The following is a 27,251-nucleotide window of genomic DNA, read 5'->3' as shown; positions in this document are numbered from 1 at the left end:
TTTGCACATTTAATGGCTTATTTTGATAGCCATAGGCCCATACAATAAATTTTTAAGGGGGACACAAAAACAAAATTACCAGCTTGTAATTACAACATATCAGGTAGATTTGTCATCACCATAGCAATGAGTTCAAGTGTGATTGAAACTGGTATGTCATACACACAACTCCTGAGCAAATGTGAGCATCCAATGCTCCTACAATAAAGTTAGGCTACATAACAGTTTATCTTTATCTTTGTTTATTATATTCTAATAATATGTTCCTATAAAAGCATGGGATTAATGAGCTCTAGAGATTGTTTGTTAATATCACCATTACCATACTCATTTGATATTCCATACAAGATTTAGCTTAGGAATTTCAGACAAATTAACCAAATTTGGCATCACACTATTTTGCCAAAAATATGATCACTGAAATACCCTGCGATTCATTTAATATCCATGTGAGGAAAATGAACTTAAGCACATTTCAAATCATTTCACCAATGATGAACTTTATTAAACCTTTGACCTCAGTTTTTGACCTTCAACCGAATTATTACTACTTGCTGTTGAACTGCACTGATCTCATTTAGACTGTTGAAAAATATCATTTTTTTTTTAAATTTTCAAAATTGTGATGTTCTACATTATGACTTTGACTTGATCTTCTACACATGAAATTCAAGTAAGACAAATGGTAATCCTACATTGTACCATCTTTAATTTCTCTCATTGTTTCAAGGATTTATGTATTGAATTGTGGCATTTTAGCACTTATTGCAATTCTGTGATTTTGAATTCAACACACCTACATACATATACCTGATCAGTTCTTTGTATTGATTTCATATTCAATACCAAAAGCAAAAATATAAGGTATGTTATATGATACAAGTTAGGCACAGCAGACTGTAGTACCACTTTACAGCAGAACCAACAAAAAATGATTTTGTCACGCACAAAATGCACCTTTGCTCATATCTACAGCAGTGAATGACTTTTCTCTAGGAAATTGCTACTTTCCAGGTTCTCCTTATAACTGTCAATAACAAATACATAAATAATAATAAGACCTTATTGTCCAGGGTAGCCTCTTCAGTATGGACACTGCTCTACCAGAGGGCCCTGCCATTATTACCCTAGCTTTCTAGGTAACTATTTATACATCTGGGTCGAGAGAGACATTGTGAGTAAAAACATCTTGTCCAAGAACATGAGCACTGCGCGGGAAATCGAACTCGGGTCCTCTGATTATGAGCCAGAAGTCTTTCCGAATATCCACTATGCCACAGCGCCCCCATGGCAACCATATCTATATATTTATGCCTGTATGATACACAAGGTAATACTTACACTTTCACCAGCAGATAAAGCAGACGGTTTCCAATGGCAAGTGAGCAACTGCTGGAGAGCTGCAGAGGGAATAACTGGTCAAAGTTTTTATTCCAAGTCGGAAAATGACGGCAGACACACAAACAGACAAACTTCTCTGGGCAAAAGGCTGAAGAGGAGAATGATTTGTGGGGTGGCTCGCTGTGAGAAATTGTACCCTCCAGAATAGGAGCTGGAAGCAGAATATGATCAGAAAACAACATGAACACGTGTCTATTGTCTCCTCAGGTGTGAATTTGAGCCGCACCAAGGTCCAACTCATCCTCCTCTCGCCCCTCTCCTTTCCACCCAGTCTTGTTCTTCCTCTCCACTTGTTCACACAGTTGTCGCAGACGAGGGCATGTGCATTTTTTTTTCTCTTCTTTCACTTTTCTTCTCCTTTGTTTTCTTCCTTACGTTTCTTTTCTTTTGCTCTTCTGGCAGAGAAAAAAAAATTCAATAAAAGTCTGCGTGCAGCACCACAACCGATGTTCACCGGCCTACGCTGGGGGAGCCGCAAGGTGGTGGCGCCGCGATGTTGCTGTGACAAAAAAATGCGGTTTACGGCTGATGAGCGCGTGCCTATTCATGGGCACAGTGGAGGGCCATTAGTAGGTGTTAAGTCCCCTAATTCAATGGATTTCAGATAGAGCATGCAATGGCTGCAGTCTACATACAATATGCTCAGTTTCTACAACCAGCCCAACTTGATCCAACTTCACATACTGCTCACTGGCACATTTGGATATTGTACAGACGTAATGCTAAAAATCATTAAAAGAGAAATCAAATCTCTGGTGAAACCAGTGCTTGACTCGCATTGAAACATGTTGGGAAGCATCATTAATGTTAAATAGGGTCTGAATATGAAGACTAAGCCATCAAGACGTGTGTCGGAGGGTGGTCGGCATTGTCTTGTAGTGTGAGTGGCCATACACAACTTTGGCACAGGACAATAGATATGGTGGAGCTAAAAGAAAAAAAAAAAGGTGTATAGTAGCAAACTCTTGACAGACATATTAAAAAGGTCCTTGCTGAGCAGAGTGTCTGTAGCGTTCCATTAATTGTGGACTACAGTGATGGCACTTAAAGAGCATCCCACAAACTATATAATCAGGATAGTATGGAGTGAGACAGGTGCATAGATATGGCAGTGAGGCTGCACATTGAATGAGCAAAGAGACTTCTGTGTTAGAGTCCAGGTAGTTCTGCAAGTGAAAACTTATTTTAACTGTAATTCTCATTTTGACCTTTTAAACTAATTACTGAATTAAAAGACAATAATCATGTTAAAGTTTACGAAATGAATGGAACCTGACTCAAAGACAATACAATCTCTTAAAAGTAAAGAAAAAATACTGAAAACTACGCAAATATAGCCAGCAAGCATAAAACTGGATAAATATTACATCAGGACAATGATACCATATCTAGGTAAGGTGTTACCATATTCATGGAAATAGAATCTTCATCTCCTTCTCAAAATAAACATATTCAATATCTGACAGTAATCTGCAAAGTTTTCTTCATAATGTCCCCACCATAATTGATAATCAATACATTTTTTTTCTTTTAGGATAAGGCAAAAATTAACCAAAAAAAAAAAGATGTTTGGTTTCTAAATGAAAATCAGCTATGACAAGAGACACACATGCCCTTTAATCCCTCCTCACTGTAAGTGTATGATTGGTATTGATTTGACTTATTCTTGGGCTAATCCTTTCTCAACAAAGTTTTCTTTTCAACCTATTGTTGTTAAGTGGTCTGCTGAAGTGGGCTCTGCCCTAGGGCCTTCATTCACAAAAGACAAATGTACATGAGTACTTTATTTGTCGACAAATCAGCAAATACACATAAAAAAGGATATTCCCTCCTCTTTTATGCCAGTCTAGACAAAAATAAGCATGACAACAGAAGCTTTTTTTAATGTGTCATATATTTTAAAAGTATTTTTTCTTCAGGTCACAGGTTTTCTGAGCAATAACACTTACAGGACATTGACAACAGTCTCAAACAAAAACAGTTCTAACAATGTCTGTCCATTTCATGGGAACTGGCTGCAGTTATCGTAAACAATTCAAACTACAAAAATCATAAAACAAGAACAAAACATTTGTGACTGAAACACCTTGTTAATGCTAAAAAATTCAGTAGTGGCTCTCTGTAAAACTGTAGTTCTAATCATGTTTGAAAGTTCAGCTCTGAATGACCTTTCAGTTTTAGACTGACTTTTGTCCTGTCAATATACAGACACTCAGTTATTACAACAACAAAAAATTATTTGCAGGATCTGACAAGCAGAAAAGGAAAGAGTTTTATAATGCAGTGAAGCTAAAGTATGTCTCTCTCACAGTTACATGAAGACTAAACTATTCAAGGAATTTATCTATCATGCTCCAAACTTGAAAGGAAGATTAAAAACATGATATTGAAAACTATGAAATGGGAAATAAAACTCTACAGTATGTGGAGAATCTACCCTTTTGTTAACTCTGGACTCAGGAGATGACATTTCTTGCAATGTGGAAAACTTCTCAGCAATATTGTGGATAAGCTTTAAGTTGTCTTGGGATCCTCAAAGATAACAGAAGGAATTCAGCTGAAATGCATTACTGAAATAGTCTACAGCTTTTTAGGAAATCAGAAACAACTACGCAAAGATGTATAGTAGCTGATAAGAGAAACAGGGAGGATTGAATTTTATCTCATAATCTTGGCTGCCGTAAGAATTTCAGGAGCATTTCATTTCTGAAACAATGACCTATGCTCTACAGGTCCACAAGGGAGATTTTAATGCGACCTTTAGGATTGTCCATTACTCTTCTTGTAGACATCCTCTTATTCCTTATCTCAGTCTTGCTTTTCTTACTTCCAACAAACCACCAGCCACTAAGCTGATTTGAGATATAAAGAGAAGACCTCTTCCACTGACATTTCTTCATTGAAACCCTCCGCAGTTAGTTATCAAAATTTGCAGGTTTCTCCAGTGGGATGAAGGCATGACCGACAGCAGCCATTTCAAAGTTTTTGCTGCTTCTTCCATGTTTTTATAAAGATAGTGACAATAAAAAAAAAAAAGCAGAGGGGAAGGGAAAAACAAGGAAAAAAAGGGGGAGGAGGAACAAGTGGTAAAACCAACCCTCCCGCTGTCTGCCCAATTTTGCTTCCGCCTTTTAGCAGTGTTTATCTAACTCACAGTGGGACAGGCTTAAGCGACCTCACGACGGGCCCTTTCTGATCAAAAGTAGATTCGGAAATACATCTGCCCGTTTGTCTTCTGACATGCCCTTCTGTGCGGCGGTTACTTGAAGAGGCCGGGGAGATGCAAATTCTCCTGAAAATCTACCAGCCACGCGCGACTGGGAGAACAGGGGGGAACATGTATAAAACCTTTTAAGGCGCCGTCTTAAGGGACCCCATCCAATCGCATTCTGTTTATTTCTCTTCACTCCGCTCACAGCCGAAAGTTGCTCGTGGAAGGCGGAGCGGATCGGAGGGCATAGGGCAAAGGGGGAGAATCACACAACTTGCTCAGGATTAACTGCCAAGAGGGCACAAACATCCCCTCATTAATGAGACGGGGGATGTGAGTTTTATGGTATTGAATTTAAACCATAAAAAATCTATGTTCTTCAGTTTTTTTACACCACCAATTACTGTGAAACTTTACCAAAAAGCATGAAACCTAACAGTCTCATTTTGTCCACTGGTAGGAGATTAGAGCAAGTAGCAAGAGAATGTACAAAATACTGTGAGATTAAAATGTTGTATTTCCACTTCAATGATAATTGATATGGTCTTTTCTATGCCTCTTGAATATCTATCAAAACAAAAATGAGTTAGGATGAAGCACAGCTCTTGACAATTTCAACAATGTTTTACTGTGGGATGGTCTAAATCGAGACAAGAATTGTAACATACCTACATATAGATGAAACATGGCTAAAGAGTACCAAACAGCCTTTGATATAGATGAATCCTTTAGTATGGCATATTTATATCATCTTTAGTGTGATGTGAATTGTAGAGCTTTTTATATTTTCAAAGCATACAGACACAAAATGGAAATCATCACAGAACCTACATCAAAGCACTCCTCCCTTGCTTCCTTCTACTACCCCCTTACCCCCCTTCTCCCACCCCTCCCCCTCCTCCATCCCCCATGGGCTATTTCACCCCCCCCACCCCCCCCCCCCTGAATGGACCAGCCCACAAGGGAACACACTTCAAACACCCCTCATCATCAGATCATGTTCGGCAAATGCAAACATTGCCAGGAAAACTCAAACAAGGCTCAACACACCAGCTCTCCTCCACACTAGGGCTGTGAAATCTTTCTCTGTCTTTCCCCCTCATCCACAGCAAACACCTCAGACTCTTCCTTAAATGACACTTGCTTCTTGCACTCACAGTCTCTCATGTATTTTCACAATATTTGCTTCACAATTTCAAGGTAGTCTCACTTCCTGCATTGTGATCTTCTATGGAGGGTAATGCCCTTGGGTCTATACCTGGTTTTCCCAGCCTTCATTTTTCACATGCTATAGCACATTTCCTTTTCTTCTATGTTGAATGTTGGTAGAGGGGTAGGCCCCTCAGCAAAAAGTACATAATAGGCACGGTCAGACTGGCAAAAGATCGAGAAGTTTAAGATCGCGAAGTTTGGGCCATTCGTACGTGCGCAAGAAAGAGTGCGCCGTCCGATGGCTAGTGACTGTGATGTAACAATGCACATCTGAACATGACAATGGCCTCGCGCTTCGGAGACAACGCCCGCAAACAGATCGAGAAGTTTCGCGGGAAGTTTGCGGTCACACTGGCAAAACTTCGAGATCTTAAAGATCGCGATCTTTTGCCAGTCTGACCGCGCCTCATGTATATTAGAAATACAGCGTGTTACCACCGACATCACCTTCTGAGCTGAGACAATATCAACATCACTAAGCCTAATATGAAGGGTTTAAATGCAAATCTAATACATCCATATTTATCAATTTGAGACATTTTAATTAGAAATGCTGAAAAACAGAGATAATGATAAGGATATGTAATTCAATGATATCTTCAAAAAGATCTGTTACGTAACAAGTGGATTATCACTGAAAAGATTTAATTCTTCTCTATTTAATGATGACCTTAAAAAAAGAACTTAAAAAATAAATGACATTTTAAAGCTATTTTCTTCAGTCAAACTCTATTCATAGAGACCACACCTTCCTCAACATACAAAAGAACATGGTCTTATAACCCCCTCCTTCCCCTTTCTTACCAAAGCAGGTAGGAGTTCATGCAAAAAGAAGACAAAAACAAAATGGAACAAAACAAAACATAAATTACGTATACTTCCAAGGTCATAAAAATGTCTCCACATTGTGTGGAAACAATGAAAACATTTTGCAAATCCAAGCCCTAAGGAGCATTTTCCAAAGTGAACAGGTCAATATCCTGTGAACACAATTTATAGGCAGAATCACATTTCATATGGACATCTTTCTGATTTCCCCCTAACAACAAAGACAACAAAACATGCTAATATGACTAAAAAAACATTGAATACACACATACATACACCAGGCCTCCTTACTAACTTTTTTTTTGGTGGCCCGATGGGGCCACCAACATCATCAATTTCAAATTTTTGGTGGCCCGAAAAAACAAACATTAAAAAACATTAACTCACTGCATGCATTTATGCATTTCCGGCGCAAAAAGTTAGAAATTTATTGACACACTTTTAAAAAAAATTTTGGTGGCCCGAGGCGGGCCACCAAATTTGCCCTTTTTAAAAATTTGGTGGCCCGACTTTCATTTTTGGTGGCCCTGGGCCACCGGGGCAACCGTTATTGTTGAGCTCTGCATACACACACAAGCAAACACACACATAAAAAAAAAGCCTCTCCCATCACTGATCCACCAATCAATCATGTGCAAAATCAAAATTTCAACTGTTACCTAGAGATGATATCTGGTGTCATAGCAGTTCCTGGAGATTTTACCAAAAAACAACAATCAACATTGGAGCTGTTCAGAGATTTTTTTTTTTTTTAAATCCATAGAATCCCTGTTTTTCCTGTGACACCTTCAACAGCCACGCAATGCATATATGACATGAAACAAAGTAATTTACCAGGGGTGTAAGATACTGATGATATGGTTTATTTCATCCAGGGTAGCCTATTCAGTGTTGCCACTGCTCTACCAGAGGGCCCTGCCATTACTGTCACCCCTGCACTGCCAGATACCTATTTATACACCTGAGTCGAGAGGGAGATCAGGGGCAAAACATCTTGTCCAAGGACTTACACTTGGCAGAACTTGAATTTAGGACCTCCACTTGGAAGTTATGAGTCTCATTCACTCTAAGACAGTTTTGCAAATCAGGGCTTCTACTTCCAAAGTTTGATGAAGTTCAAAGTACAAGTTTTGACATTAACCCATCGAGGACAGGTCCTGAGTATACTCAGGCAGGTGTCTATTGGAAATGCGTGTTGTACTGTAGCAAAATCAGCCCGTCCACAAAGGGTTAAAATACCTTTTCAAAGAAGAAAAAAGTTGTATTGGGTCAAAGCAAAAAGTCATTGTATTGATTCAGATAAGGGAGTTTGAGGGGACTTTGTTACAAGCTACTGTTACAAGGCATGGAAAAGAGACCAACAGTGACCTCGTGACCCCACTCCACAAACAAGTGACAGGTGTAAGCTGGAAACTGGATGACTGCAAATCTAGAATTTCATATTCTGCATCATCCTTCATCTACTATTACTTCATTTCATGTCTACAATGTTGTCTCATTTCTTTGGGCTTTCTGATGCAGCTTTTGAAGTGTTTCTATAATTTCGTACTCCAGGCTAACACTGAGTGAACCCGGGCATACAGCAGCAATAGAATATCTTACAGAGTATTTAATCTAAGTAATAGAACCTTCAGAGTTTTTAGAAAGGATATCTGTGTGATGGTTTGGCAGTAATTCTGGGCATGACGTTCATGCCATTTTTTGAGCAGCACCAAAGTAGCCAGAGGACCAAATGGCTTATGTTTCCCTCAGATGTGAGGAGGAAAAACATCACAATATCATTCCCAATTCTGTCTCTCTCATCTCTAAGGCAATTCTTTCTCATCTTTCATCCTCTTGCCTTCCTTTCTGTTCCATCACTACTTGGAGCCTGTACATATATTCATAACTATTTCTTGAAAAGGGCAGAGAATTCCAACCATTTTATTGACCTGCCCTCGTGAGGTGAGAATCGGAGATGATGCGGGGAAGGAGCTGTGGTAGCACCCGATACATACTGTGTCTGATTCGGTACACCACCATGACAAATTTGAATTTCAATCGATTCGCAATTCAAGGTCTCCGCTGGATACAGTGGATCTGATGACACTGCTAATATGTCTTCTTTTATTTTATAGATTCAAGATAATCACATCTTCAGTATGGATGATGCTGTCTTGAACTCAGCTACTCTTGATCTTGAAAGAAGATGAAGTGGATATTCCAGACGCCAAAATTTTGAGGTCAAAGACACTTCTCTCAGATTTATGAATACATGAAAGCGTGATTCAATATGAATCTCTTATGCTGAGACAAGTTTCTACAGAGATTAAATCTTAAGAATAATCAGCAATCAAAATTGAAATCACATAGCACAGGTTCACTAACTGGTACATTTAATTTCTACTAGAGACTCATTGAAACACAGAATAATGTATAGTCCATTTTCTAGTGTTCTTTTCCTTTAGTCTAACTCCATAATTCAGTTGTAAACTGCATCCCATTGATACATTTGGCTGTGCAGATTTCAATTTCAGCAAATTAAATTCTAAGTCTTTATCATTGCATTTCACTTCGTATTCTAAAACTACTTTTCATTCCCTTTTAAACCTGGTATTTCACCAGTGAGATATTTTAGTGTCCCTGAAGAATAGCCTTATAGGAGGAGTTAAGATCATACAATGTATCAATCATATAGCCAGTAAGATTTTCATGTTCCTTGTACCTGCAAAACACCCTCACAGGAGAGTTCATTGAGCATTCTCTAATGCTGCATTTAATTCACTGCTTACATGAATGACAGTGTTTTGTGAATTATCGCTCTCTTAATTTTTTCTTTTGATTGATATTTCAATACAAATATATAGTAATATTCTTGAATCAGAATATGATTATAATGTTAATTTGGCACATGGCATTGGACATCAGTGACAAATATGTCTTTATCATAAGTCATGCTTTACACAAGATATTCAACAAATTTCGAGTTTATATTCATAAACGTCAATATATTCAAAGCTGATTTGTTCAGAGAAATTCTACCAAGAAGTCCCTTAACCCGCTGAAGACTAGTCCACAATATATTTGGGCAGGTGTCTATGGGAAATGTGTGTTACAGCCAAATCAGCTAATCCTCAATGGGTTAACAAGTGAGATGAAGGACTTCACTTTTCTTCTCAAAGTGAGGTGTACTAGCATCTTTAATTAGGGCAGGCATCAACCACTAATAAGACAATATGCCTCCTGTCTCATAAATGCATCTTTCTCATTCAAAACAAGATATGTAACTATGATACTAGATCATTGTATCACAAGTTTAATTCGCATTAATTTCTCCTGTTCCAGGTAGTGCTCAAACTAAGTGAAAATTTTACCATTCAAAAAATAAAACTAATTAAAAAATGGTACCTCAATTTGGATACAATGCTGAAATTTTTTCAACTGAGGTATTGTGAAATTCTGAAAATTAAAAAGATTACAAAATTTGCAGAAAAATATGTAACTAATATGTCTGAAACATGAGGATAATGAAGTAACAGAACCTGTACGGTAAAAGTAACTTTGTAAACTTCATATAGAATTTCACAGCACCCTTTTGCCCCGATATACTAGTAAGCAAATGTAATTGATATCATGAAACATCTTTCATGTGTTAATACGATGAAAATTGCTCATGAATATAACTTGTTAATAACCTAACATGCAACTGAGTTCTATATTTCAAAAGAAATGGATTAACCTGTCTTCCCCTCACATTAACAATGACAGTGAAGTATGGAATGGTTTTACAACCACACTCTAGAAAGGCGTAAAATTCCAATTAACGCATGACATACAATGTAAACACATTCACTTCCACTTAACCTGCTCAAAGGCAAAAGGTCTGCAATGTGTTTGTTTTGCCTCTGCTAATTCAAACCAGGATGCCACATAGAATCATGAAATTTGTAGATATTAGCACACATCAACCTTCTTCTCCTGATAGAGCTGTTAGGAAAGGAAGGTTGCTGTTTACATCACCCTAGCTACCACCACTCAAGCCCAGTCCCTGCCGATTCACTCCCAATACTCAAGTCTTTACAGGCTTCTTCCCGAGCAATTAAGCACTCAAAAAACCACACATCCTCTTGGATAGCAATTCTTCCCCCCCCCCAATTCATTCCCCTGGTCGGCCAAGATAAGTATCTACGCTGCTGAAATCGTACCACTTCGCGGTGAGACATTACAAGAGTAAGTTTTCGCCTGGCGTCACAAGGCTGACATTTTAGACGATTCTTCTGAAGATCTGTGATCGCTCAAAAAAAAAAAAAAGAAGAAGAAAAAAGAAGGAGGAAGAAGGAGCAGAAAATTTGGAGATTTCCCTTATTCCACACATGTGTGTTTAAGATTTGTGCAGTGATAAATCAATATCTCTAAGGGTACAAAGTCTTGGTGGGCTGCCCACCCTTCCTGCAGACTTACAGCCAAACTTGTGCTTTCTGTCAGAACAGTTTTGACAATCGTGTTGATTCGTAAGGTGTGTGTGACACTACTACTATGCAAATTCAATCCAAGCTGTCTTTCGCTCCGCGCATGAAAATTCCCGGTCTCGAAGAATGGTGACATGTGTTTTCACTGGGCCTTAAGGTTTGACTTCCTCAATGGTCGACTGTCTAGAATTCATCCCCCCCCCCCCCCCCAAGCCACCATATGCCTCTGGACTGATAGTATTTCGCAGCTAAGTATCCTATCCATTTTCTTTTTGGGTCACGACAGGCAAGGTTTTGAGGATAGGAGGAAATGTGTTCATAACCCACTTCCTTCACACTTTTCTGAGAGTGGGGTATCCATGGACTTGTGCTTTCAGCCAGAAATAAGAAATGAATTGATCTTTTCCAGGCACATTTTGTGGCCAGCAAAACTCAAAGCCACATATAAACGCATCACATTTTGCCATTTGTAGCCCATCACCATGACAACCTGATAAACTTTGCCAAACATTGATTCTCTGCTTTCGAACATGTCAATAAATTTCCCAGTCTCTATCTTTTCCAATGTCACATGTTTTGTCCCAATTCATTTCTACAGACAAACTTCAGACATGGTAAGAAAGCCAGCCAGCAGAGAAGCACAGTGTTGAGAACGTTGACTCTGATTGACCATTATATGCAGTCCAATATGTAGGAGATAAGGGATTTTTTTTTTCAAAACACCAGACACACATACTTCATAAAACCTTACTGTTATTGCTAATTTAGCTAATTTAGCATTTTATGACTTTACTATCTGTGACTTTCTTAGGACAATGTGGCCATGGGTCACAGCTCATTCACAAATTTCAATGGGAATGTATTTGAAATTGATTGTTTCACATATCGTGTGTACAAAAGTCCTTACTTTCATTTCTTATAGCATTTATGATGTCACAGACAGGTCCAAACTGAGCATTATTAAGAAAGGTTTGATTGATGCCTGTTCATAGAACATGGAAGAAATGCCCGCCAGGACAAAAATGATACGACGTCTTCTGACATTTGAAGCTCAGAAGCAAAGGAAAATCTAAGAGTCACAATGCATGAGATGTCCAAGTCTGCTGACCTTGGCCTTAAAGCAACATATAACATCAGGGTTTAATTGAAAACTACAGAGTGATAATCCCCTTACCTCATCTGACTTGTACATCAGTGTAGACCTGGTTCTATGAGTTGTCACCTTTCACCTGTTGTAGAAGAAGAAAAAAAGGTGCCAATCACATTTCTTACAAAGGAGAACATTATTCACTAAAGGGGTGGCATAGTTTTGGTTGAGATGGGGGATTAAAACTTTAAATTTTTGTGAGATAACATAAACACCACTCATGAAATATGATAGAGTATACAATTCTAAGAAGAATTCAAAGTGTACTAGATGAAAATTGCTTTTAAAATGGCTGATGTATGCAAAACATAGTAAAACAAAGCAATCCTAATAAATGATGGTCTCACCTTTTATTAGGACTCTTTGGTTTTGGATATCAATATTTCATATGAGATTTCTCATTATCTCACAAAAAGGTTGGAAACCTGAAGCCCCATCTTAACAAAAACTATATCATCCATTTACAGTGACAAGACTGTCATCAGTAATCAAGACATGACTTAAACATGTCTTACTGATGCAATTCAAATACATGCAGCCATTATCACTCTCAAGAGCATTATTATTTTTTGATAGGGCAACTTTTAATAAACAAGAAAATTGATGTTGCACACACACATTAATTCATTTGCTATTATTCTTTATTGTTTATATCACTAGGTTTAAACAATGGTGTATGTATATGCATGTAAATATATGATATTTTTTCATTTTTGAAGCGTCATGAGCACTGAAAAGTGGACCTGTGCGCTATACAAGTAGCCGCTATTATTACTATTATTATTATTATGTTTATTTTTTCACACATATGGGATGGATAAATAGAGCATGAGTTGTTTTTCCTTGATAGGTATAAAAAAGTCACATTCCCTTAGAATGTCTCAATGACATGACAGATGAATGCTCACTTCATCAAGTGTGCACACTGAATGAAGATGTAACCAGTTGGTCTCGGGAGTTCACAGACTGCATTTATTAAAAACAAAAAGAAGAGATGGTATGCTCAAAAAATGGAGAAAAAACTGCCAGAGAAAACTACCGGGATAACCTCTTCAGCACCGTCGGACAGAGCCGTCGCGACATGTTTGGACAGTAGAATGGGGAGACGTTTTCTTAAGGGAGTGGACTTCAGCGGGACAGAGTAAAAACTGGAAGTGAAATGTGCAGGGGAATGGTAATACACAAAACAAAGATGGACAGGCATGAGAGAAAAGGTGAAGAGATATGTAGGACACCCATGTGAGAGGTCAGAGAAGATGTAATCACACAAAAATGGCTTACGGGGTCTAAGGAAAAAATGAGGGAATATTTTAAACACAAAGCAGGGATTTTACTCAAAATCAGGAAAAACACTTCAGTGAATTAACAGGTGTTAAAGAAGAAAAGCAAAATAATGATTACAAGATGAAATTAGATGACAAGAAACAAGTTCAGATATCAAAAAGCTCCAAAAATGAGGTACAACTCCATTTTGATAAGCATAGAAAGAGTTTAGTACTAATTTCTTCAATATCAAACTGCAAATTTACTTCATACTGATCATGATGACCAATCATACAGAAGTTTTTTTTTTTCAACAATTACTCTACAATGTTCAGTGATTGTGTTATTTTAATCATGCAAATTATTGTAAATAGTGTGATTCTGTATAGTTTTCTAATAAGAGATAAATACAAAAAAAGAATGCCACAGATGAATTGTCTGAGCATTTTCTGGGTAAAAAAAAAATGGAATGCTAAAAGATTTTTGACATTTAAAATAAAAGTGGTATTTAGAAATGTACACCCTATGTAAGCAATCATCTGTGACTGAATGGAACACTGCATGCAGCCAGGGTTAAAACTGCAGAATATGAACTTAATGTCATGCACTCACTGGGTAAATAGTATTGATCGGCAAATCATGTGTGTCACGCAGAAACCTACCACCATGCAGCACCACTCAATAGTCCAAATGTTATGTAATGTAAGTGCATCGATAAACAATGCGGCTTTTGCGCGAGAGCGGAAGCTTGTTTAGCAGAATGTGGCTAAGTGGGGGAATTAGGCCAGATGTGATTATCTGAATGTGCTAATGTTGCAGCCCATTTGACAGTACTCTTAAATATGGATTAGCTGCCGTCAAGTCTTCAATAATTCATTGCTGTCAACCCACGTTTGCGTCAAAGTGCTTCAAGAGACACTTAGTCTTGCTTCAAGGCTGCTAACATTTTGATAAGCTATCTGAGTGTGCAAGAAGGACTGTATGGTAAGAATTGGTCTCTAAAATTGTACATATGCAACAAAGTTATGCAATGAAAATCTAAATGCGCCAAACATTTAGAGTTTGGCTGTGGAATGAGAAAATAAAATTACAAACATATCCTTCTCCAGCACATATATTTGTTCTTCCAGAAGATATTTCAACAAAAATGAAGTTTTTGCTTTGGTTTCATCTGGAACTTAGTAATATTTTCCTTTTCTATACAAAATCAAAATATAAGATCAGTCATTGAGAGCGTAGAGTGTCTATCATACTCCAAACTGCTTGTATTGAAGGTCCTCTGCCAAAAATCTTGAACTCTACAGATAAGAATTCACATAAAAAGCATCATTTCCATTATTAGCTGGTTAATTTGGAATATCAGTTATATACTTTCTGTAGGTAGACCAAATTTTACTAGCTTGAAGACATGCCTGCTTTTAAACATTCACGCACTCAAAATTAACATGCATTTTTGCATGCATTCCTATTAGAAATGGGATTAAATGTTCAGTTTCAATTGATGTTTCTAGCTTATTTGTTTAAACTACAAACCAATCTTCCATAATTGTATGTATTCTTTTTTTTTCCGGGGGGGGGGGGGGGAGGGCTCTCAAGCATGCATGCATATATATATAATGATTACTTAACTAATTATTCATTAAAAATAATCTTAAAATACTTTTTCATTGAACTTACTGTGCACTGATAAAATAAAAAAAATGGTCATTAAATGCTTTGTTGCAGAGAAAATATTTGACACCCTGCTTGTATGTGTTGTGCATTGGTTGTGCAAAGACTAAATAAAACATTTAAGCCAGAAATAAAGCAACTTATGTTCCCCTGAAGCATAATCATGTCAACAAAGAGACTCTGAAATGTTCTCTTTTGACATTGTACTGGATAAAGGGCGACTTTGCTTAAACATTTCCTAAGTTTTCAATTACCCTTCAATGAACCATTCAGCCGTTAATGCGGATTCAACAAAGGCCTCGTGAAAACAGACCGCCAAGCTTCCGGGTAAGGAAAGAGGGAAGTAAAAAAAAATGTCTCAGTCGGGGAATCCATCATATCTGTCAAGTTGCATTAACAGAAATTATCACGACAATAACAGCACTGCCACATCAGCCGATTTGCTATAAATTACTGATGAGTTCATGAATAATTTGTGAATCAATTCCGCCGACCTGTTACGTCGCATAGCTGCGCTCTCCCGTTTTCCCAAGCGGCCGGAATTGAAACGTCAAGATGACAGGGAGCGGGGGCATTCTCTCTCTCTTTTTTTTTTCCACTATCCCAAATTTGGCGGGATTTCTCACAAGTTGCTGTGCGCAAGTCCTGTCAATGTGGCTTAAGCCAGTACAAAGCTGATACACGCATCTGCTTTACTACCATCATCAGAGCTGACTATAAAAGACCAGAGTGTATATGAAACTGAATACTAAATTAACATTGTTTGAGACAATGATACAAGGTTTGTAGAAAAGACAAACACAAACCCAATCTCAATGGATTTGCAACCCATCTCTAGCCCCTTCAGTGAGACATGCATCCTAGCCAATTGGAGGAAATGACGTATCGTAAACATATCGTAGTTTAGAATAAAACCAAGAGATTAAAGTGCACATATTGATAAATATCTATACGCTGAAACAATATTTGACAAAGTATAATATAGAAAGAGAAGTTGTTGGTAGCAGACAATGGAGACTGATATATAAAATTGCAGTAAATAGCTCAACAAGATAGACAGAGAGAAAGGAAACCAACTGAAGATTCAGCTGCTCAGCACAGACCTTCAAACTTTAATCTAGTTTCATAAAACTTAAATCAAGTTTGACATCTTCCTTTCCTCTATTTCTCAGGTAAAATTGTTCAAGTTTGCATAATCATCAAAGGTTTAAATGTGTAAGTAACCTTGAAGATATCATAGAGTTTTATACAGATTGAGTAAATGAGGAAATATAAACAGATGAATGAACAATCTTAGAATAGAATTCTCCAGGTTCCCAGGTATTGAGACAGATAATAGTAATAAAAGCCGATGATTTACCACTGGAGCAATTTAGTTTGCAGAGCAAGTAGTAATTCATGAACAGACTTCATTTACTACCTCATGTCACTGCTTAATTGTAGCACATGAAGAGTTAATGCAAGCCATCTTTCCACTACGCTTGATTCAATTTCAGAGGAGAGATTTATACTCAACACATTGAGATGAATTCAGTGGCAGAAAGAAAAAGCTTCAGCTAATCCAGACAAATGCCCTTAAGGATTATATGACCATTTGAGATTAGGTCACTTAGTTATCTTGGTGCATGATTAGAAATAATCAAAAGAGTCTCGAATACTTACTTTGATAGAATCTACTCATTGATGTTTTGCTTGTCAATAATTTTCTTTGTCTTGAGTAGCATAAGATTGTTTGATACTAACAGCTCTGATAAATGTAAAATCACATTATATAATAATTAATTACAATACACTAAACTACATTACGCTACGCTGCATTACACTACAGTACACCACACCACATCACACTACCATCCACTACATTACATTGCATAGCTTTATATCACATTACAAAATTTCTCATTCCCTTCTCCTTGTGTGTGTGTGTGTATGTGTGTGTGTGCACGCACGCTTATCCAGATGCACTCATTGCATGCGTGCAGCGTGTGTGTGTGAGTGTAACAGCCTGTGTTTGACTTTCTTTCGGGGAACCTACTCCCACAAGCATCTGCTTCTATGTAGGTTCCCACCACACACAATTTTATTTATCCGTCATGAATGTAATGTACTTGAGAATGATTTCGATTGATTTTGTGCCATGTAAATGCTATTTGTATAAGTAATAACTCAAAACTTATGTGTTACTTAACATTGTCATGGACTGATGTTGTAAACACAACACTGTATAATTTGTGTGGAAACTTAATAAATGAAATGGAATGAAATAATCATATATCCTTCTAGGCAGATATATCAAAGCTCCTAGTAGATTCACATTGGCTACAAGGTGGTTGACCGACATTAGAACTGTTGTGTTGTAATGCTTTAATCAGAAATATTTATCTGGTCTGACAAAATCTATGCTGCACTAGCCCAAATTTAGCACTTAGGAAATAACAAAGAATTAATAAAAGTCATATCATGAGGATTTGGGGAATCAATCCGTGAAGCTGAGAGTTGCATAGTACAATAGAAACAAACTTTAGACATATCTTCACCTCCCGTATATTGAAGACAGTATCCACACAGCTGCATGGAAAGAAACTGCCCTAGAGAGACAAACGAGGTCTTTTCGACGATCCTGCCTACTTTTTTCACTTATTTTCCCCAGTACACTGCTAATCACCTGCAACAACAGAGCTGTCGTTGAATGGAATGTTATCGTGTTCCACTTACATCGTGTTCTACTTCCATTTCGGGCTGTTTATAGCATCTTCTCTGGAAATACTTGGCCTGATACGCCCCTTTCTGCTATGTGCAGGAAGGAATGATAATGACCTAGCTATGGCTGTCTCTCAACGAAAGAGAGGCAAATGTCGCGGGCCACACATTTTTTTTTTTTCCTCCCTGAAACATACGAGTCAACTGAACAAATTTCCATGCAACATTTCCGAGTTCGCTGCCTCGTGGAGGCTGCTAGTGTCCTAGAAGCCCTCGCAGACACACTTCTGCGACAATCAAGCGATACAATCTGACAAGTGTTGTGATTTATTCGTCGAACGCCTGGCGGCGATTCAGTGACCTACGACTGAAGGAGGGGAAAAAAAGGGAGGGACACTCCCTTTTTTTTCTTCTCTTCCAATTAACGTCCTCCACCACCCCCACCCCGCCCTACCCCTACCCCATCCCTCCCTGACACACCTGCCTACTTCCATCCACCCCACTGGCTCCTTTCCCTGGTTTGACTCGGCTTTCTTGAACCATTTTTCCCTGAAGCATTTTCTGGGCCTAGGTGAAGAGACTGCCCATACACACCCCAATTCAGAGCACTTTGCATGCATCTAGCTTCGCTCAGTCAGAAGAGCAAAGCAAGCAGATCAAGAGAAACGTTGTATTTTAAACAAGAGCTCCACGGTTTTGCTCCAATCCACAATCCTGCAATTGCAAACAAACTCAAAGTAAGTGGAGTTGAGATTAAACTTTTGGTTAACTTTTTCAATGCGAATTTCCCACATTCCCACATCTACAACCTGACAGAGAATACACTTGTCCTGTAACGTCCCACAAGACATTTGCCTTGAGAATTGACATTTAATGCCATTGTGTGAAATAATTTTTTTTAAATTTCATTTTTCATTTGCAATCATATCCCCATGTTATATTGCTGGTAATGTTTTGCCTTGAAAAAGATATCATGAGCCAAAATTTAAGCTTTTACCTTTGGCCCTCACAGATTTACCCAAATGATATCAGTGCTTTTGTAATTTATATAACTGATGAGTATAACTGTGTTGTAATGCATGGCCAAGAAATCTATGATGCAGCATGCTGCATAAGTCATCTCATATTTCAAAGTCAGTATCTTATAGAATCAGAATTCATATCATAAAGATTCTTAATGTCAAAGCCATTATTTAACTGCATAGCAATCTAGTTGTCAAATTGCCATATCACAACTTATTGCCAACCTTTAGGAAGATCGGCACATATTACAGTTTTAAAGCAGGCTTTAAAGGGATCGTATAGTTTTGGTCGAGACATTACATCAGGTTTTAAACATTTTTGATGAGATAATGAGAAACTTCTTATGAAATATGAAAGAGCATGTAATTTCAAGAAGGATTCAACATTTATTTGATGAAAATTGGTCTTGAAATGGCTGAGATATCCAAAAAAGTGATCCTAATAAAATTGACAGGCCATGACTTTTATTAGGATCTCTTTGTTTTACCTTGTTTTTAGATATCTCAGTCATTTCAAAACCGATTTTCATCAAATAAACTTCTGATTCCCCTTTAGAATTGTACGCTCTTTAACATTTCATAGAGAGGTTTCTGAATATCTCGCAAGACGTTACAAGCTGAATCCTCACCTTAACCAGTACTGGACAGTCCCTTTAAATGTAATTGCGCAAGGCACAAACATATGTACTTAAATAACTTCCAAAATAATCAATCAGTTCATACCATGGTACATGTTCACATATTTCAGGCAGGCATATGGTTGTGGCTTCAAACCATGAGACTAGGATGGAAATGTGCGAACTGGGTTCCTCCAGTTACAATGAACTTTCACAAATGAGGAATTCTATGTTGATTTTCAGCTCCCTTTTGAAGGCCTGATAGTGAGCTAAAATGTCGCTGTGCACCCAAGACAATCCATATAACTCCCAGCCGGAATCCAAAACAAATACCACTCTAATCCTTCGCAAGGTTCATTTCTTGTTATTCCCCAGTTCGATGACTTTCGTGTAGTTGCGGTTGAATTTTCGCGATAATGTTACACTCCTCCTCTTTCACACATGCAGGCAATTTTTTTTTCTTTTCTCCGTCTCTCTATTTCCCTTGGTGGTGGCTCATTTGCGCTTTTTGTCGCCTCAAACTCTCCTATTGATAATGGGTCTATTTGGTTGGGAGAAAAATACGTTGGCAGGGAAGGAAGACGGAAGCCGTCTGCATATACATGGGGTAAAATCAATCCACACACATTCTGCGGCATAGGAAAACTCAGCTTCTTTTCCTCCTGGAAATTTTCAAATATTGATCTATGTTGGGTCAATGGCTTTGTAATTAGGACAACGCTGAGAATCTAAACAGCTTCACTTCCCATCCCGCCCCAGTCCCATACAGCATAGAATGTGTTGGGGATGCTTACTGGGTAGTGCATACAGCCTTGCTTAATCTGCAAAAGATATTTCAATTTGCAATGAAATTCATTACTGATTAAGATGTCACATAAAAAACATTTTGCCTTGAAACATCAGATAATCAGTTTTGTCTTTATATCCGAGGTCATTAGTTTTTGTTTACCTAAACACTGTCCATGTGTGATTAGATCTAGCAGATAGTGGAATATCAACCATCAAGGAAAATTCGTGATTCTAACATGCAAGTCTTGCATCACTCATTGACACACTTTTCATGCCTCAAAAATCACACATTTGAACAAGGATTGCATCAATTCAAAATGTCAGAGTAATATTATTCATCAGAAAATCATTATTATTTTTTTTTTTTTGGAATGTGCAAAGAATGTAGTTTGGGTACAAAAATAACACTTTCTGAGCAAATTTCAATGTTCTTGTTGTTTTACTTAATGTTTTCATTTCCTTTACAATCTTTAGGTTTGTCAAATTAAGTTACATGTATAACTGAATGTGATTCTTTTTTAACATTTACCACTGCTTTCTCCTTTTTTTCTTACAAAATCGAAGTCAAATTAAAATCACAATCAAAGCCATATTATGCCACTTTGCACTCTTCCTAAACTCTCCTAAGGCTGAAGTAGGTTGGACCAAGGGTGAATGCTGCCTGTTCTATGTCTTTAAATTAAGCCTTTAACCCATTGAGAATGGATTGATATTGCTTCAACACGCATTTCCCACTGACATATCTGTCCGAGTGTACCCGGGGACTCGTCCTCAACGGGTTAACCTTGCAATCTCGTACATTGAACCGTTGTGGTTCATTGTAATATCGGTACCCAGCTAGCATTCAAGGGGTGAGGAGGCTAGCACACAGTGCACACTGGAGTGAAAAGCCACTGGCGTGTGAGAAGCCACCATCGTGTGAAAGGCTACTGCCGTGCAGTGTAGCTGCTACCGCACGAGGACTAGGTCTTATACAGACAGCGCAAGTCTGATTAGGTAACGAGTGTGTCGCAATCCATTTAGCGTCTATTCTTGCGGCTCTCATGGCTAATTACAGACAATCAATAGCACTACATGTGGGCGGTGTGCAGTATCGGAGGCTAGTCTAAGTGGTCAGACCTCAATTGCCCTTTCTAACAGTTGACAAAATAAAAGACGCAAACCACCTGCCAAAATGGCTTCTAATTGTATGATAGTGTGCATATATATCAAAGCCTGGTAGAAGAGATGCATTAATGGTGACAGCTCATGTAGCAGCATGGGGTATTGCACTACATCATACTATACATGACCTTTTTTAACTCTCTAACAATGCCATTTTTTTTTTTTTACACACAATCAATTTGATAGCTGGCGCATTTCTGAGGCTACTGAAACACAAACAAAAATCGCATTAAGTGTGAAATATTGTAACATTAGTAAACAATGCAACATTTGAGTGAAGTTACTGGCAACTGTGGAAAAAGCACCTAAAATACAGCGCTTTTTTTGTCAAAACTTTTTTGCATGAGATCGCTAACAGCCGATATAATAAAGCTCTCTTCCTTTTTCTTTTTTTTCATCATATGACTATTACTTTTTGTCAGCTGAGCACCAGAAGGGCTTTATCGCAATTTGGGGGGTTTTGAGCTATCGGCATAACCTTGTGCAGTCTGATCTCCTCTACGTTATGGTGTCAATTTATAATTATTTTTATTTTCACTAAAATGTTACAATTTAGAACCACAAGGGTGCTATTCTACCCTATATGTGGAACAGTGCTTATAAATCTAGCTACTCTAGATTAAATAAACCTTTTATTTAAAAAAAAAATGATTGTTTTATTTCTATTTATGCTTAAATTTTAATCTATCTTAATAAGGCAATATCACCCTTCTGGTTCTAAGCTGATATGTTTTATAAACTGCAGCTACAGGCACCATGTGCAGGCAGCCAGTCAGGCTATTGATTGCATTGGTCTTACTTTCTTGAAGCAGCCAGACTATGGAGTCATTCATGCATGCCCATTATGGTGGCTAAAATACAGCAATTTGTTACTGCAACGTGAACAGAAGTTTAGAACATCATGAATTTTTTTTATATTATGTATCATATTTTCAAGAAGAAAATGGGCCTGTGGGTGATTTACTCGGTAATGATGCCATGTGACATGTTTATTACATGGCTTAGAAAAAGTGATATAAGAAAATGCACTGGCCGAAATACTTTTATGATGATTAACTCAAGATCATTTATAGTGCTAACTATATACTCTCTGAACTCTGACCTGACTTCCCACAGTCCTTTGCCTCACTTCTTGGCACTGTTGTTTAGATTGGTATTCACTTTTGAGGTTTACAATTAATAGAATAGGTCTACATCTATGTGAGATCGCACACTGCCGTCTGCATACATTATACTTCACAGTAGTCCCATTCATCATTTGCTATTTCTTCATATTTGTAAGCATTATACCCTATGAGTTATATACCAATGGAAAGCTCACACTATGGAAATTTTATAGTTGATAATTGTTCTTTCTATGTAAAGACTATGCATATTTTTATTAGTAGTTTCCTTTGACTGACCGACATGATTATTCATAAATTCTTAAATTTGTAATTCATATATATATATATCATATGATGTCACATAATTCATTACATGAAGCTGATTTATGTCTTATAATAAAGACCATTACAATTTCTTTCAACTGATTTATCGTTTGTCATAGTTTTCTTCTCATAAGTGTTGGTGACATCACCTTGAATTTGAGACAGCACAGTTAAGTGAACGTGCGTGAAAAAGCCTCCGGCACCAACAGCATATAAACTACATTATGCCACCAGCGGATATGGGTTAAAAATACAGAAGTTTATTTGACCTCCACTGGAAAACACTATACATATAATAACCAAACTAGAGTACATGATTTAACAATGCATGGCATCGGACAAGAATAGGAGTATACACACATTTTGTTGCTCATTTTGTAATAATAGTAATAGTAATAGTAATAATAATAATGATGATGATGATAATAATAATAATAATGATGATGATGATGATAATAATAATAATCATCATCATCATTATCATCATCATCATTATCTTATTTACCCAAGGTAACCTCTTCAGTGTTGCCACTACTCTACCAGAGGGCCCTGTTATTATTACGTACCCTACCTTGTACTGAAACCATGTAGTCAAAGTCACTTCCACATAATGATTAACCAGCAAATTAACCCGTTGAAGACGAGTCCCGAGTATACTCGGGCAGGTGTCTATGGGAAATGTGTGCTTTAGGAAAATCAGCCTGTCCTCAATGGGTTATGGTCTTGTCTGCTTGCATTTTTTTTCCCAGCACCACAGTCTCAGTCAGAGACATCGGGCTTCCTTCAGTCACATCCTAACTGGAGGTTTATAAAAGGAAAAGAGGGCAGCACCTGCCTGAGTTGCCGGTCGTTATCAGGGCAGGAAAACTGGTTCTCTGCGGCGCCTTGTCTGAAGTCTTGCGCATCAGCGCCATTGCCGGCCGTACCAGGCAGAAAGGCATTCGTCAGCATCGCCGAGTTGTCTGCTAGACAACGCTGTTCAAAAAATGTTGAAAACGTGCAAACAGCTCTGCAAATAGCTATGGGCATTGAATACTGAACATTGGATCCTAGGCAAAAGAAATGAATGCATGTTGCCTGAAAAGGTATCCATACATGATTAGTTAAAAGCTAATGAGGCATTACTCCAAAATTGAAGGCGACAGTGAGAAACAACATTTTGCATCTGCTAATACCTGGCTTGGCAGACTGCCACGCCCAAAGCAATTCTTTCATTCTGAAACAATGAGATAATGACAAGATGTATCCACCAAGATTCATTGTATAAAACATGCATGCTTCCATCAGTAACAAACTATCAGATGTTTGGTTTCACATTGTTTCAGTGTCATCTTTATATAATTGTTATTATAGCCTGGCTTGATTGGTCCAACCAACATTCCCTCTGTACCAGGCAATACCAATTTGGATATAAAATGCATCAAGTTTCGCTAAGTATGAATTTTGTTTCTAGTGCGTGTATTTTATTTTGTTTTTATTTGTAAAAGCTGGTGTGATGTCGAACAGATTGAAAATTCAATTGTGGTAGACATCTTTGTGGTGCTCCAGGAACTTTGATAGCCTAGATCCTAGTCTCTTCAATTGAATTCAATTCAATTCAATTCAAAGTTTATTTCATTTTCCGACAAAACATAAGTTACACTTCTTTTGACAACAGAGAATAAGGTAAACAGAACATTATGTATTGAAAAGAATGTACAACAATTGAGGACCTTATAGTAATTATACATTGTTGTAAAAAAGAAACAGAAGTGATCGAAATGAAGTACATGTATAACTTTGCTTAAAGTGTGAAAAATGGAGAGACCCACTAAAAAGACAGAGCTTGTAGAATGTGGGCCCCTCTGGAAAAATAACATCAATGGGAAGATTAATTGAAGCATCATAAATACAAAAGGGAAAAAAAGAAAAAAGAAGAGGAAGAAGTCTGGAAGCCCACTGAGAATTAGATTCACAGATAAATTCATTTACCTTCGTAGACGCAAACAAACATAGAAAAAGACTAGACAACGAAACAACTACTGAAGAAAACGCTGTACGGGACAAAACTGAATGGACAAGACTAACAAACAGAAGACAAAATAGCAAACGAAAATGCACAACAGAGAGAGCGATCTTCGACAAAAGCATGTCAAGAGAAACAGATGGTAGTTGTGGAGAAAAAACGTGATATTGTAACGCCTGAAAGGAGAAAAGCAAGGAAATGAAGGGACGTATGAACAGGAGCAAGACAGAAATTCAAGTCTTTGACGCTTTGGGCGATAGCGTAGATGGCAGCAGACATCCAAAAGAATACAAAAGAATACAAGTTATTCTTCAAAGAGGAGAAAAGGTGAGTAAGTCAGTATGTGAGAAAGAAGGCCAAAAATCTCTCTTTATCTTCTAACCTGCAGTTTCTCTTACAAACCATTTTATCAACAGAGTAATGTAACTTTCCAACTAAAAATGCCATTTCTTTATACATGCCAAAGCACAAACAGAAGTGTATGTTTAAGCATTTTGGAGGGCTGCTATTATTATCAAGCTCCTTGTGTCAGGGTGAAAGCATCAAAAAGCATCAATGCAGTTTGGACACCAGCGGATACCGGTATCCAAATATGTGGCCTGTACCATATGAAAAAAAAAATACATTTACATACTGACACACCTTCAAGTCTTGGTTCTCTCAAAAATTTGGTTCTGACAAAATTTGTCTAAGCATTTTTCGATGAGCAAAACACATTTTTCCATTCCTACAAAGGCTAGTGAAAATAATAAGCAGTTCAATCTGAGTTAAACATCTACATCCTCCATACTCTTAAGCTTTAGAATGACACATGATTATCCCAACTTTACCACTAAAAACCTTTCCCCAAAATTATATGAAATTTGCCGACATGACACACAGACAGTCTTAAGCAAAACAGCTTTAAAGATTAGGTGCAGCCTGCACTACAGGGTGTCAGTCATGCAAACACAATAGGTCAATGCAAACATGATGGCAACTAACTTCATGAAAACCAAGAAATTTTTTATTATAAGTTTAACTCTAATTCTACAGAACTTTAAAATCAAATCTAGTCACTTTAAAGTAACTCCAGTATCATCTTTGTGATCATAAAAATTATCCTTTTTGAAAATGTATTTTTTTTCTCTTGAACATATATGTAAGTCTTTTCTGTTCTCTTTCTCTCTATCATATCATATCTGAACCCCATCCTACGTCACCTAGGAATTCCAATGTCTCTGTAAGACAGAATAAAACTTCATCATTACTCGTTCTCAAAGTGGCCCATGAATCTACTCCCTATTTACTTTTAGCAGGACATCAGATATTCAAAGGTTTGAGTTCCCCTCCAGAATTGTGTATCATAAATTATTCATCTCCCTTTAAAAAGAAATAACAACTTTGCATTTTCCTTTCTGCTTCAATCTATAGACTCCTCTCTTCACATATCTTCCTCTGTATCATGTAATCATATATCATTCTATTCCAAATGAAGCCTGATATGATTGTATTGCAAAGACATTATTATTTCCCTTAGCAAAGCGGAAATTTGGAAGTTTGAAAGTGTCCTGAGGGGTGAATATGAAAGACAGGTGTACAAACAAAGTCTTGTAACTGAAAAATAAGTAAGATACACTGTGTAATGATCATCTGGTCTTGTTCACAAAAATTGAGTAATCACCACTCTGTCCTAGACCTTAATGCAGGCACAATCTCCTGCAGCCGGCTACAATAATCCGAAGGAAAAGCAAGCTCAACAATTTGCAATTACATTTCTAAACAGCCGATGGGGTACTTGCAGTGTGCAGTATCGCTATTCATTTGAAGCCATGGATATATCGCAGAGAGAGACAGACAGACAGACATACAGAAGTAAATGACTCGCACTGCATCGGAGAAGTTCGGCCTTTTCGCATATCCATGGCAACTGTTGCGTTGCCATTGCTGGCAGTGAAGGTGAAGTGATATCGCTCGCCTGACCTAATTTTGCGGATCATATTTCATCTGCGAGACATATAAACTAGTTGCCCACACAACTTTGACCCAATTCTATGTCATGCAAATGATTTGTGGTATATAATATCAGGCACAATCAATGAGCTTGCTGTCTGCTTTCTACAACTTTTCTGCAGAGCGGATGAAGATTGCATACAGCTATGTTTACTTTGTAACATAGAATATACATGTCAAGAAAACATCAACAATGTTTTCTTAGTGCAGTTATAATAAGTTGGGTTTTTTTATGTGGTAGAAATATAGGTACAGCGGACTAAGCAGGTATGGTGCCCAATATGACCACAAAGTTGGACAAGTATAGTCCAACCTCCAGTTATCTTACCATGTCAGGACCGCACTGTCTAG

General features: G+C 37.6%; 1 protein-coding gene across 1 annotated transcript in view; it reads right to left on the bottom strand.

Moving 5' to 3' along the window:
• Positions 1-27,251, bottom strand: part of LOC140229559 (roundabout homolog 2-like) — a 403,949-nt gene that overhangs the window by 365,043 nt on the left and 11,655 nt on the right. Inside the window, exon 2 of the mRNA XM_072309806.1 lies at positions 12,275-12,329. The gene's annotated coding sequence lies outside the window, so the exon portion shown is untranslated. The remainder of the gene's footprint in view (positions 1-12,274; positions 12,330-27,251) is intronic.

This window comes from Diadema setosum, chromosome 6 (assembly GCF_964275005.1).
Source record: "Diadema setosum chromosome 6, eeDiaSeto1, whole genome shotgun sequence".
NCBI classification, from domain to species: Eukaryota; Metazoa; Echinodermata; class Echinoidea; order Diadematoida; family Diadematidae; genus Diadema; species Diadema setosum.
This window is presented reverse-complemented; position numbering and strand designations above follow the sequence as displayed.